Below are 14,896 nucleotides of genomic sequence, written 5' to 3' on the forward strand. Positions count from 1 at the left end.
AGGACTCCTGGAAATCTATTGACATTATCTGCTAAGAATTCATTCCAGTGAAACTCTGATAAGCCAACATGCTCTGTTGGAGTTGGATTGGCAGATTTTCAGGACTCATGGATGCTACTTCTATTAATACCCCAATGCCTTTTTAAAATTCACTTTCATTTAGTCGTTACAGTATGATAATAAAATTACCAGATCATTTAGAAAAGAGAGCATGGGAACTGGGGCATGGGTGTGTTGAAAGGGAGCACGGCAGGTGCAGCTGTAGAGTAGAGTTGCCGCCTTACAGCGCCAAGGTCCCAGGTTCAATCCTGATCTCAGGTGCTGTCTGTACGGAGTTTGTACATTCTCCCCATGGCTTTTCTCCGGGAGCTCCAGTTTCCTCCCACATTCCAAATACATACAGGTTTGTCGGCTAATTGGCTTGGTAAAAATATAAAATGTCCCTAGTGTGTGTAGGATAGCATTAGCGGGGATCGCTGGTTGACACGGCCAAAGGGCCTGTTTCTGCTCTGTACCTCTAAACTAAACTAAACTAAACCACGACAAGGGTGAATGAGTGCACAGAAGCTGAGGCGAAGGTGTTTTTGAAAGAATAGAAACATAGAAACATAGAAATTAGGTGCAGGAGTAGGCCATTCGGCCCTTCGAGCCTGCACCGCCATTCAATATGATCATGGCTGATCATCCAACTCAGTATCCCGGACCTGCCTTCTCTCCATACCCTCTGATCCCCTTAGCCACAAGGGCCACATCTAACTCCCTCTTAAATATAGCCAATGAACTGGCCTCGACTACCCTCTGTGGCAGGGAGTTCCAAAGATTCACCACTCTCTGTGTGAAAAAAGTTCTTCTCATCTCGGTTTTAAAGGATTTCCCCCTTATCCTTAAGCTGTGACCCCTTGTCCTGGACTTCCCCAACATCGGGAGCAATCTTCCTGCATCTAGCCTGTCCAACCCCTTAAGAATTTTGTAAGTTTCTATAAGATCCCCTCTCAATCTCCTAAATTCTAGAGAGTATAAACCAAGTCTATCCAGTCTTTCTTCATAAGACAGTCCTGACATCCCAGGAATCAGTCTGGTGAACCTTCTCTGCACTCCCTCTATGGCAATAATGTCCTTCCTCAGATTTGGAGACCAAAACTGTACGCAATACTCCAGGTGTGGTCTCACCAAGACCCTGTACAACTGCAGTAGAACCTCCCTGCTCCTGTACTCAAATCCTTTTGCTATGAAAGCTAACATACCATTCGCTTTCTTCACTGCCTGCTGCACCTGCATGCCCACTTTCAATGACTGGTGTACCATGACACCCAGGTCTCGCTGCATCTCCCCTTTTCCTAGTCGGCCACCATTTAGATAATAGTCTGCTTTCCTGTTTTTGCCACCAAAATGGATAACCTCACATTTATCCACATTATACTGCATCTGCCAAACATTTGCCCACTCACCCAGCCTATCCAAGTCACCTTGCAGTTTCCTAGCATCCTCCTCACAGCTAACACTGCCCCCCAGCTTAGTGTCATCCGCAAACTTGGAGATATTGCCTTCAATTCCCTCATCCAGATCATTAATATATATTGTAAATAGCTGGGGTCCCAGCACTGAGCCTTGCGGTACCCCACTAGTCACTGCCTGCCATTGTGAAAAGGACCCGTTTACTCCTACTCTTTGCGATAACGGTAATGATAGCTCCTGATGAGTGGAAAGGAAGTGTAGGAACCAAGGATTCGAGGGAGAATGGGACCTGGGGCCCCCGTGAATATAATAGACAAGCAGGCACTGTTCACAATGAAGATTAGTGAAATGGATTACTGCGTACAATGTATCCAAGATGTTATGATACAAAACTAAATGAAGGGTGAGGAGGATACAATGGATCTGCATAGAGACAGGGAAAAGCGAATCGACCATTGATTGGGAATTTCCTAATAATTAATGAGAGGAAATTTCTGCTCATTCACCACTGAAATATCAAACACTTTAGAGACAGTAGGTGCACAAGAAGTGGTGGTTGATTTACTTTGTTATGTTTTGATTCTCAACAAAAAGATGTTCTTATTATCGAAGATAGGCACAAAATGCTGGAGTAACTCAGCGGGACAGGGAGCATCTCTGGATAGAAGGAATGGGTGATGTTTCAAGTCGAGACCTTTCTCCATCCGAAACATCACCCATTCCACCTCTCCAGCGATGCTGCCTGCCCTGCCGAGTTACTCCAGCATTTTGTGTCTATCTTCAGTGTAAACCAGCATCTGCAGTTCCTTCCTACACAGTTGTTCTTATTATCTCCATTGGTCCTTGACGTACACCTCTCCCTATCCACTCCCACGCTGGCTTTTTCTAAAACCATCCACAGAGCTACGGCTTCTCAAACGCTACATCTATTTGTCTTAAGGGGCTGTCCCACTGCGGCGACCTAATCCACGAGTTCAGAAGAGTTTTCCCTCAACATACTCGCAGTATGGTCGACACAAGGTCCTAGGTGGTCTTTGTAACTCTCCTTCATGCTCGAGAGTAGTCCCCGCGTACTCGAGACCTCAGCTAGGTCACGGTGTATTAAAAGTCAATTGTAGGATTAAAAAAAAACCTCACAGCTCTAAGATAGTTAATTCTGAAACATGCTGAAAAATGCCCGCGAGTAAAAAAAGGTCGCCATGGAAAAAAATCGATATTATTTTTTACTCGTAGCTTTAGTCGAGGTACGTCGTAGTAGGTCGGCATGTTATTCATAGGTAATCGAGGGTAGTCGAAGGTAGTCGTAGATAGTCTTCAACATAGTCGAAGGGAGGTCGAAGTAGATCGAAGGAGGTCATCTTCACTCTCCACTATTCGGTGTCCAATTTTCCCGAAGCTAGTCGAAGTTAGTCCTCAACATAGTCGATGGAGGTCGAAGGAGGTCTTATACATAGTCAAAGGGTCTTCAACATGACACTTTTTCAAACTCTCCTAAACTCTTCTGAACTCGCCAATTAGGTCGCCGCAGTGGGACAGGCCCTAAAAGTTCCTTGTGCAGCCAAATCTCCTTCCTCCTCACAATGGTTAGTCCACTTTCAATCACCGAGAAAGAATGATCTTAATTTTGCGCCTTAAAATTCTCTACTTCTTCACCTCCTGTGTCTCCTCTTAGATCCTCCTTCGAACTCACATCTTGTAGTAAGCTTGCTACAGCAACTATTGGCTCAGTCCCCTTGTTTTTTTCTTTCCACCTCTGTGAAGTATCAATTAAAATATTTATAAAGTTAGTTTGAGACATTTTACCTGGTGACAATATTAGTGATATGATCATGTATTTCTTTATCTAACACGTGTACATGTGTCTTGTGTAGGAAGGAACTGCAGATGCTTGTTAGACACCGAAGATATACACAAAATGCTGGAGTAACTCAATGGGACAGGCAGCATCTCTGGAGAGAAGGAATGGGTGACATTTCGGGTCGAGACCTTTCTTCCGTCTTCTTCAGGTTCTGAAGCAGGGTCTCGACCTGAATCGTCACCCATTCCTTCTCTCCAGAGATCTTGTTTCTTAATCATTTTAAGTGTTTGCGTTTGAGCAGTAGTGCATTCTTAGTGTGCTGCAGTCTGAGCAGCTTTGCAAAAATATTCACAACAGACTGTTTTACTTTCTCTAATTGCCCTTTCATTCAGAATTAGATGAATAATAATTGACAAATTAAATGCGATTTATATATTATTTCGCACAAAAGCAATCAACTTTGCAAGCTTCGTTCTATTTGGATTCTGATTTGTACAGACGATTGAAAAGGAAAATTCCCAATTTGGCTCCTCGATAGCTTGACAGTTAGAACAATTTTACATTAACTATCTTAGAGCTGTGAGTTTTTTTTTTAATCCTACAATTGACTTTTAATTATTAAGTTAATTCAGCAAAGAACTACAATCTACTAAACTAATGCATCAAGAAAGAATTAGCCGAACCCAGCTCTGGGTATTTTGCTGCATATCGTTTTCTGCTGTCCTTGATATCTTGTTATTGCCTGGAGGGGTGTGCTGAGGTTTGGGGTAGGGGTTGGACTGAGGGTCATATCATCCCTTAGTTCTGTTTAATTTATTAATAGAAGATGCACTTTGGGACCAGCATTTTATGCAAAATAAACTACTAAGTGACGCTAGTCGTATAACTCATAAGCGCTACAAGTGCAAATGAGTTATTGTGGTGGGAACCAGGTGGGTTATTGTACATAAATTATCCTCTCCCAATGTGCTTTACATTCATTCAACATGTTTGATATTTAAGGAAAATTCCTCCAGAACATTTAATTCCTTTGCTTCACTATTTATGGAGGACTGATCTGTCAAATTCAACACGATCTTACTTTTCCAAACATGCTTAGCCACCTCCACTAATGTCTTTCTTCTCTATCCAAAATTGTTACCAAGGGAATACCACAAGGATATATTTTTGAGCCGTTCCTCTTCTTTAATTACATGCTGCACTTCAGTAACCAGGCACAGTACATGTTTGGAATAGATAGGATGAATGCGCAGAGTCTTTTACCCACGGTAGAGGAATCAAGAACCAGAGGACATGGGTTTAACATGAGAGAGACGAGATTTATTAGGAACCTGAGGGAGAGCTTTTTCGCTGAGAGGGTGGTGGGTCCACATTACAAGCTGCCCGAGGAGTTAGTTGAGGGAGATGCAACAACAGCATTTAAACAAGACGTGAACAGGTACATGGATAGGATAGGTTTAGAGTGATATGGGCTAAATGTGAACAAATGGGATTAGCTTAGATGGGACATTTTGGTTGGCATGGACACCTTGGGCCAAAGGGCCAGTTTATGTGCTCTATGACTATGTTGCAAGCTCCCATGTATCTATTGAAGAAAAATTGAAAAAGACTCTTACATTTATAAAACTTATCACATCCCCTTCAGGATTCCTTAAAGCAACTTTAGTCAATTATCTATTTTATGAGAAAACCCCCACTTATTACAATGGTGTAAAATTGGGGATGTTGCCATTTGAGGAAATAGGAGGACTGCAATCCAACGTGGGATAAATAGAGAACAGATTTCCATGTGTAGAACAGTGACAATAACAGGCAGTGGTTGTGTTGGATACAGCATGGAGCTTTAAATACACAGGTAGACTCAACCATTTGATGTATCTAGGAAATGTATGGATATGTCCTTAAAGGGAAATGAGGCCCCAAGTGTGGGCATACACCAAAGAAACATAGCTGCATTTTAGAAGAGGAAGTAGTGTAGTTACTAGTGAGAGAGTCAGAAACATTTGGGATGTTGGTGAACTACTGAAACGCTTTCATAGAGTACAGAATGAGAACCTCAAAGGACATTTTAATTGATGCCATGGAGATCAAGGAAAGAGCGTTCACGTTGTGGCTCTGTTTCAACCAATCTTTCCACCACCACACACAAGAAGCACAAGAAGCGCAAGACAGACACAGATATTGTATGCGGATGCCGAGATGTGTGCTCAGCTCTGGCTGAACAAGTTCTAATCTTGTGTGTGGACTCAATAAAAAGAAGATTGATGCCATCACAGATTTAGGAAAAGGCAAAGGATTGGTATGTGTAACCAGGCACCACTGTAAAGGATCGGCTTGGGTGAAAAACACCGCAAAAAGGTAGAATTTACAAACAATTTTGGATCAGGCATTTGGGGATCACTTACTGTGAACATTGGTTGTTGAGAGCATTAAGTCATAATTGTAAATGGTTGAGGCAGTGTGTAAAATGGTGGCTCATTTGGAAATAGATCTAAGAGGCCGAGAAAGTTTCTCTTGGTGTATGCTTCCACTCTGCGATTATCAACAAGCAGAACGCACAGTAATGGTGTCCACAACAATTGGGCATGTGGTCCCTAGAAGTGAGTTTAATGGGAAATCCTTGGGTCAGACGGTTCAGAAAGGTGGGAAAGAGCAATGTTGTGGAAGATGATATTGGAGGAGCTCTCCACAGACCAGGGTGGTGTGTCTATACAGATAAGCCCCAATGGTTTATAGATGATTCACTGCCATCGACACAGGTCTACACCATTTTGGTCATTATAAGGCAGTAGTATTAATAAACAAACATCCACGTGAAGATAGCAACCAACACAGATGCAGATCACTCATTTATAGATTGAAACATGTAAGAGTGGTTGGTCAATACAAATCCATTGCTAAGCTACATCACATTCTGCAGGAGAGCTTAGATTCTTGTGGAAATCACAAATGTTTCAGTACAAGGTTAAGAAGAAAAAAGATGCCGAAGATCATGGCTAAGTGCTGGTGATGAACGCCAGTTCTGATTGGGAAGGACTGGCCACAGACTCTACCCTTCAAACGGACAACTGAGAGCATACTGTTGATTTGGCTTAATGGTTGAGGAGAAAATGCACTTTCAGGAGCTCAGTCCATTTATCGTTGCCCAAGACTGGTGGTTGATGTCCTTAAGTTGTAGTTGGAGGAGGAGCTGGATACATTAGAACAGAATGGGGTGTTGGTACTGGTCCAACACAAAATGGCCACACCTATTATTAATGGTCACAAGGACAGTTAAGTCTGTTATTTTGTGTGTTAAGACTGTTATTTTAAGCCAAAAGTAACCTGGGATAGAAGCAATAATGATGAGACATATCCACCGGCCACGTCATAAGATTTATTTGTGGAATTGCTTGGCTCTCTAGAAGCTTTACCTATGCCAATAAACAATTGAATGTGGAATCAGTGCTACTTGACAATTAATACATCCAAGGGGTTGTGTGCCTCCTCTAAGCTACCATTTGCGATAAGTCAGCTCCAAAAATCTTGGCGTCAGTGATGGATAAAATGTTATAAGGGGTCCTAGCATGTGTATTTAATCAAGGTAGTATCCTCAGCCACTCACAGATAGAACAGGAATGCCTGAAGGTGCTCGAGAAGCATTCAGCAGGTCACAGAGGCTTGGCGATCGTTTTGCCGAACACCTCCGCTCGGTCCACATTAATTAACCTGACCTCCCTGTAGCTCAGCACTTCAACTCCCCCTCCCATTCCGAATCCGACCTTTCTGTCCTGGGCCTCCTCCATTGCCAGAGTGAGCACCACCGGAAACTGGAGGAGCAGCACCTCATATTCCGCTTGGGCAGTCTGCATCCCGGTGGCCTGAACATTGACTCATCCAATTTCCGGTAGCCCTTGCTGTCTCCTCCCCTTCTCAGCTCTCCCTCAGCCCTCTGGCTCCTCATCTTCCTTTCTTCTTCCTGCTCCCCCCCCCCCCCCCCCCCCCCCCCCTACCCTGCATAAACCTGTAATTCTTGAGTTCAGCGTCGACAATCCGCTTGATTGACAATTGAACTGGGAAAAGGTGGCGGTTGTTTTGAATGCGTGAGAGAGTGAACAAATGTTATGGAGCTTCACCTCTTCCGCAGGATGGTTCCATATTACTTGAGGTTTCTACTGAATTTTGCGTCACCTTGAGCTCCATACACAAGTTATAACATAAAGAATCCCAATGCCACCTGCTCTCGATGCACAGCTGGTCTCCCACTCCCCTTACAGCTCATCATCCCCACTTCGACAAATAAAGCCACCTAATATATTCAATATTTACTCATGTATATATGGTGCTATATTCAACCAAATAACAATTCAACTGATCTACTGTATGGATCTTCTTAGCTGTTCTCGCTATCCCTGCAGAGTCCATTTGGGAAGCCTTCAGAATGGTGGATCCTCACATCTTGTGGGCTGTGAGTCATTCATCTTGTTTGTCCTCAATCCTGAGCAGTGATAACTGCTCCACGGAAATTATCCCGTAATTTAAATCCACCTGAACATTATCTGGTGACCAGGTCATATTTAACAACCCGCCCGTCCCACCCCAGTTACTTTATCAGATGTACATGTGGAGTTTAGAAGTGGGCGGCACAGTGGCGCAGAGGTAGAGCTGCTGCCTTACAGCGCTAGAGACCCGGGTTCGATCCTGACCACGGAGGCTGTCTGTACGGAGTTTGTATGTTCTCCCCGTAATTTGTGTGGGTTTTCTCAGAGATCTTCAGTTTCCTCCCACACTCCAATGACATACAGGTTTGTAGGTTAATTGGCTTGGTATAAATGTAACAATTGTCCCTAGTGTGTGTAGAATAGTATTAATGTGCGGGGATCGTCGGTCGGCGCAAACTCGCTGGGCCAAAGGGCCTGTTTCCGCGCAGTATCTCTAAACTAAGTATCCAGTAATTGCATTTAAAAATTGAAGAAAGGAATCAACTATGAATTTCTGGCAAGAGACATTAGTCTCATAAGTTGAATATCAATCAATCTCTTCATTTGCTAACTCCAGAAAGTCGATTTCTACACGTTACAAATCAAATGAAAGATAGCGTGCCAGAAGAATCAAGATTTTCCGTGAGGATTTTGATTTTAGAGATACAATGTGAAAACAGGTCCTTCAGTCCACTGAGTCCACGCCCACCATCGATTACCCATACACTCGTTCCACGTTAGACCATCCTACACACTGGGGGCAATTCACAGAAGCCAATTAACCTATAATGTGGAAGGAAACCGGAACACTCAGAGGAAACCCACATGGTCACAGGGAGAACATACAAACTCCACACAGACAGCACCTGTAGCCAGGATCAAACACGGGCCTCTGGCACTGTGAGGCAGCAGTTCTACCACTGCGCCACTGTGCCATCTCGTTCATTGCATTAATAATCATTGAATTCATATTCACACTCTCCTTGAAGAGTAACATCAACCCACAAACAGTTAATTGATTAGTTACTGCTGCTTGATTTGGTGAATAACTGGACTAGCAACACAGTCATTAGGTGGCTGTTTCAAGCTTTGCTGAAGAAGGGTTTCGGCCCGAAACGTCGCCTATTTCCTTCGCTCCATAGATGCTGCTGCACCCGCTGAGTTTCCCCAGCAATTTTGTGTACCTTCAAGCTTTGCTATCCCACTTTGTGGCTTTTCCATAAATTACTGCCAAACCAAATACAAAACTAAATTGTGCCTTTTTTAAGCATATAATTTACTCTGAAAAGTCATCTATTTTGTTTCAGCATTTCCAATCCCACATCAGAAATTAGCAAATGCAGATTAATATTTATTAAAAAATTCAAATATTAAATCTGAGTTTATTTTGACTGCTTTTCTTTGAAAAGCTCAATTTTGTTACAGCAATCAGTATATTAATGGCCCTGCGTCTAAATCTATGCAGGTAGGTTGCCCTGTGAGTGATTTAAATGCATGAGTTTGACTAAAAGAAGGATATTGCAGCATGAAACGAGCATAACAACATAGAAAGTGAGACAAGCAATTAGGGAATCAGAACAGGCTATTTCAAATCAATAAAACCAATGTTTGCAATATTCCTTTGAGAGTTTTAGACCACCTTGTAAAATATAAAATGTAAAGCACTTTTTCTGGCAACTAACAATGAATTTTTGATATGGCTTCATTGTGGAAAAAAAATTAAGAGTCCGACATGATGCTTAACTTGTCTATTAAACTAACCATTCAAGAAATGTGAATAAAAGATTATGTTGCTTCAAATGAAGATTAAATGGAATGATATTCCCTCTGTAAGTTTCATTAATACAAATATTATTCTTCAGACATTGAAAGCAGAAAAGTTTTGCTTAATTTAAAAAGGTGGTCTCAAGTGCCTAGAGGGCTTGGGGCAATCTGGTCACTCTCAAACCTCCTGGGGTTATTTTCTATTACTTTTGCCCTAAAAAACAGTCACACCACCATTAGTAAAAAGAAAAATCCACTGGTGCTTATTAAAGCAGATCAATACCAAAGAACGCTTGAAATACTGGCACTGTATCTGAGATTTATCAGGGCCTGTACTTGTATAAATACATAAATGAAAAATATGGTGTAGATCATTGAAGTAGTGTTGATGTTACTATAAAGCCAGGAAAGCTACTTGCTGCCCTCATATGGTCACACCAGATTGTGCAGAAACACTTTTTACTGATTCAATTTCAATGAAAATTGTTAAATATAGGAAAATTAGCAACTTACTGCAATTTCCAGAGTTTTCAAATTTTCTTTCTGGGTTCTCCATGCATCTAATGCATTGATACATGTACAGTATTAGAACATAGCTGTTGGGACTTTGGCCCATGGCATCTCCACAGTGCAAGTTCGGTGTTCTCCACTGTGATTTAAAGGGGACAGGTCCAGCACATTGCAGTCAGTGTAGGCTGGAATCAAGATCAGGCCAATCCCATTTAAGCAATGTTTTCCCTGCCCACACCTCCTCCCACCCCCACCACACACATCCTGCCCTAAACGTTTGATCCTTGTCCGATCTGTAGCTTGCCTGCCCAACGCCTGGCACTCCCCTCTCGACAAACAATCTGCTGACCCAACGCCCTCCACCAACGTCCCAACCCTTACCACCAATCCTCGGCAACTCTCCCTTACTCCCACAGATGCATTTGCTGATACTTCAATACTTGATGGTCAATACTAGCTCAAAGGTCACCGACTGATCCCCAAATGTTTCCATGCCAGAGCCTCTCTCCCTCGCCAGCTCCCACCTGAGTCCACAGTGTGCTAACCCCAGGACTTAATTGGTTTCTTCTGCATAGTCGGCAACTGCAAAGTTCACAATAGAAGGGCCTCTCTTCATATAGGCCAGTGCCGACATGGAAGAGACGTCTTAAAGCCTCCTGTGTGCTGATGATTCCAGCAGCAGATGAACAAGATGATCATTGGCTCACCGAGCCAACATAGGAACCTTATGATTTCTAGATTTATTGATGTACTTCTGGCACACAATGTGAAAATACCAGGAGGTTTCTACTAAAATATTGATCATTATTAAAAAAAAATGCATTTGCAATTCTGAGCTGCTGTTAAATAACTAAAAATGTATTTGGAAAATGTTGGGAAATTCTGCTGTGTTTTCTAAATATTCAATTTCTGCTGATATTCGTGACCATTAAGTTTCAGCTTTGTGCAAAAATTACATTTTAATTTAAGCATTTGTCTGTTCTTGATACTGCACAGCTACTGCCATCATTGTGTTTTTATATAGAAAGTGCAAGACTGTAAGTAATATTAAATCTTGCTATTTTAATACACAACAAAAATATCAGCCACTTTAACACGCACTCCAAAAATTGTTTCAGGCTCTTTAGATTTTTTATTTTTCCGTTCACTGCGCTGAATCCGTTCCCACTGATATTATTTGGAGGTTTACGCTGGTTTGAAATATAATTATCCTGGGTATCATGGGAAGGGTTCAGTATTAATGAAGAATCACTCAAACCTTTCCTCACAACAATTTTTTTGTTTCTCTGCCTTGGCTAAAATATAAAATAAGCAGCACTGTATTCAGGTGCTCTGCAGCTACCGTTCCTGAGGATGAGAAGCACAGAAAATGGCAATGTATTATCATTCCTCATTACGCCGGGGCTGTGGCATGTGCAGCTGAACTTGCAGGCACAGTCCCAGGCATGCACCTGGGACCAATGTTTAGCAATTGCAAGCTGTGCTGGAGTTACTGGCTTTCAATACCACTAAATAATGTATCTAATAGTAACATTTATGGATATGAATGGTCAGCTATAACTCTTTCCTTAAATCAGTTGCAAATAAATACAAATTTTGTCTCAAATAATTTTAAATAACTTTATATTATCGCTGTGAATTTGTACCTCTGCTGTTATCTCTGTGGAAACTTTGTGATATTTTCTGGCTCTTACTTTATTCATCTGTTTAGTTTTTTAAACTATGTGCTGTTCTGATACACTGGTTTTATGATAAGTTGACGATCTGGTCCTTGGGTGTTACTGGTTTTGAAATTTCGGCTCTTAAGTCAGCTTTATTTATCACTTGCTATTTCAAACTATTCTTCCAACGCATAAAACAGGTATTCCAGGAGAAATTACTTATATTTCATTTGAATTGTGAATGGTTATATTGAAAGGAATTTCAATGGAGTTCAAGTATCATGTATCTGCACAGTTCCGCTTGATGAGGCTGAGAGCAGGCGACTCTTGCTGAAAACCTTTTCCCTCTCACTTCATAGCCAACCATCACGGGTGTGTTAAATCGGTGCTAAGTGACTTTGCACCCGAATTTCGCCAAATCTGGGAAGAAAGTTTCTCATATCCCCTTTGAATGAGGTGAGTGAGACTGCAAGCTTACCAGGTAGAGTGTTTTAGGTTACACAGTGGTGGCCCATGTTCTTCTGATTTTTAATTGCCACATGCTTGTCTCACTGACAGCTGCTTAAAATTTATGTGGGATTTGGGAAATATTTAAATCTCATTCCACGGCAAACGGTATTAATAAAGAAATTTGCCGTGAATTTCTCAGGGGCAAAATGGGCATAAATTAACCTGCTCTGGGAGATATGGGGTGCAAATCTGATCCAGTAGATGTGCATCTGACGTGGAACAAAATGTTAAAGTCCAGCGTGGGTGGGTAGATGGTGACCACATTCCCCATGTCAATGGGAATTCCTAAGGCCTGGATGTGCATCCCTTGGAGGGAAGGTCTTGGGTTACTTTTCTGAAGCAATGTTTTCGAATGGGACTGGAAAGGGGTTCAATCTGAAGAAGGGTCTCGATCTGAAACGTCACCCATTCCTTCTCTCCAGAGATGCTGCCTGTCTCGCTGAGTTACTCCAGCATTTTGTGTCTATCTTTGGTTTTCAAATGGGAGCTGGCCTACGTTTTATTCAGTGGCTCAGCTGAACTTCAGTGGGGTTGAAGAGTGATGATGGCGACGATAAGGGAAGTAAATGTGGCCAAGCGGAAAGGTGCCTCTCTGTGAGGGATGGAACTACAGATGCTGGTTTACACTGAAGATATAGACACAAAATGCTGGATAGTTACTCAGCGGGACAGACAGCATCTCTGGAGAAAAAGAATGGGTGGCGTTTCAGGCCAACGTCTCTGCCATGCAACAGCAGGTCAAGTCGGAGTAGGGCATTCGCTATTCATAAACCACCACAATTCTGGTGGCTTTCTCAGTCTGTATAAGTGACCTTCCCACCAGGATAGGGTAGGTGTCCCTGCCTGGGCCTGCAGTGGATAGAGGGTTGGCTGGTTGAGCAGGCATCCAGTAATTTTGGAGTCTTACATCCCCGCATTACAACTATTCTTTTTTATTTCTTAAATCTATTTACACTATTGCAGCCTACTTATTATGAGAACGGCTTTGCCTTTTTTTTGAAACACTTCCCTTTTGTTGAGGTAGAATTTCACAGCTCATTCAGTGCAACCATATAATTACAGCTGCATCAATTAAAGTTATTTCTTTCCAAAGCCTACTTGATGTGCCCTCAAAATTTAACTAATCTCTGCTAATAAGAAAAATCATGGGACTGTTAAATGAAATTGTTGTATTACGAAACCATACCATTGCAGCTGTAAAACCTCTCTTCCTCAAGTATAATTTCTTGTAAAGATTTTAGTACGTGAAATCCATCATGGTAAGAAAAAAATCATTCTCTGTCTGTCAAAATATGTTATAATTATTTTTAAATTGAGGCAGGGAAGTAACCAGAAAGAAAAAATTCTGACCTGGTCTGGCAGGAGTTTGTTGCTTGAAGGTAAGTCCTTGCTATAATATTGAAGCAAAGTTCTCAAATAAGCAAGAAACAGATTTATTGATTTTGTAAAGTCTGGGTGAGGGAAAAAAAAAGAAAAAAAGAACTGCTCTTTGCCCGTAATGTCCAAATGACATCCCATGTGGCTAGCTTAATGGTGGGGGAGGGGTGGTGGGCAGGTGCCTACCCCATCTCATGGCTAGAACTGCCCTAAGGCTAGGGCTAATGGTATTGGCTCAGTCTGCTGTAAGTCGGTCTATCCTAATAGCAAACTTTCTATGTGCCAGCAGACAGACAGATATTGATTGGTCCAAATGCCCTTGAGTTGACAACATCTGAAATTAAAATCCACAAGCATAGCTCAACTTTTTTTCAAGTTGTATGTGTTTTTTTTCCTTGAAGTTGATTATGAAACTTGGCTCGGAAAGAAAAGCCGGGGACAGGCGTTAATTGGAAATGTGCTATTTTTGTTCTGCATTCATACTCATCCTTTTTTGTTGTTGCATATGCTGCATTTGTGGTTACATTTGTTGAAGCAGGAGCTGAAATGTGTAAAGCTTGTGGTGTATTGAAGTGAATGTGGAGTACAATGTGCTAACTTGCACGTGGAATCACTTGCGTCAATAAGAGGGTTTTTTGTTTCCATGTGTTATCTGTTTATGTACCCATCCAGTTTATAGTGGAGTAATAAAAATGCAGCAAGCAATTAATAGTTGTTCCAATGTTTCTTTTTTATAATCTCCCTTGCAGAGATTAATACTGTTGTCACATTCAAACATGATTATAAAAATCTTCAGTAATACTTACATTGCTTGGTCCTTGATAAAATTATATCTAATTGAAAGCCATTTCTTTTTGAAGCCTCATTAAGTTTGAGTTTATTGTTTCAAGGAAAGTATGGTCCTGACATATTAACTTTGATCTGAAAATCTGACACTGAAGTATACGAGGATACGTACTGTGATGATACATCCTTGTGTTGTGGAAACAATGCAAGCAGAAAATGAACACTAACTGAAGTTGTTTACGGAGTGGAATGACATATTTGTGTCCCGCTCCACTTAAATATATATATTTTACTGTTTTTGTGACAGTATTTAGCATATTCTTAATAATGTAAGAAATAAAAAAATAATAATTTTGTCAAATGTTGTATGACAAATAGACAATAGGTGCAGGAGTAGATCATTCGGCCCTTCGAGCCAGCACCGCAATTGGAATTGACATTGCAATTGGAATTTTCATGGACTCGTTAAGGTATTACGACAGCCAGAGTGAATATACAGGTACCGATGATGTACAGTACCTGAAGTGTGAATGACAGCATCAAATCTCACTTTGAGTGAGAAAGTCTGCCTTTCA

At 41.6% G+C, this 14,896-nt stretch overlaps 1 long non-coding RNA gene across 3 annotated transcripts in view; it reads right to left on the bottom strand.

Moving 5' to 3' along the window:
* LOC116981047 overlaps positions 1-10,116 on the bottom strand; it is a 111,433-nt gene extending 101,317 nt beyond the window's left edge. For all 3 annotated transcript variants that reach the window (XR_004414151.1, XR_004414152.1, XR_004414148.1), the window contains exon 1: positions 9,991-10,116. This is a non-coding gene — a long non-coding RNA (uncharacterized LOC116981047). The remainder of the gene's footprint in view (positions 1-9,990) is intronic.
* Between the last annotated feature and the right edge of the window lie 4,780 nt (positions 10,117-14,896).

This window comes from Amblyraja radiata, chromosome 15 (genome assembly GCF_010909765.2).
Source record: "Amblyraja radiata isolate CabotCenter1 chromosome 15, sAmbRad1.1.pri, whole genome shotgun sequence".
Lineage (NCBI taxonomy): Eukaryota > Metazoa > Chordata > Chondrichthyes > Rajiformes > Rajidae > Amblyraja > Amblyraja radiata.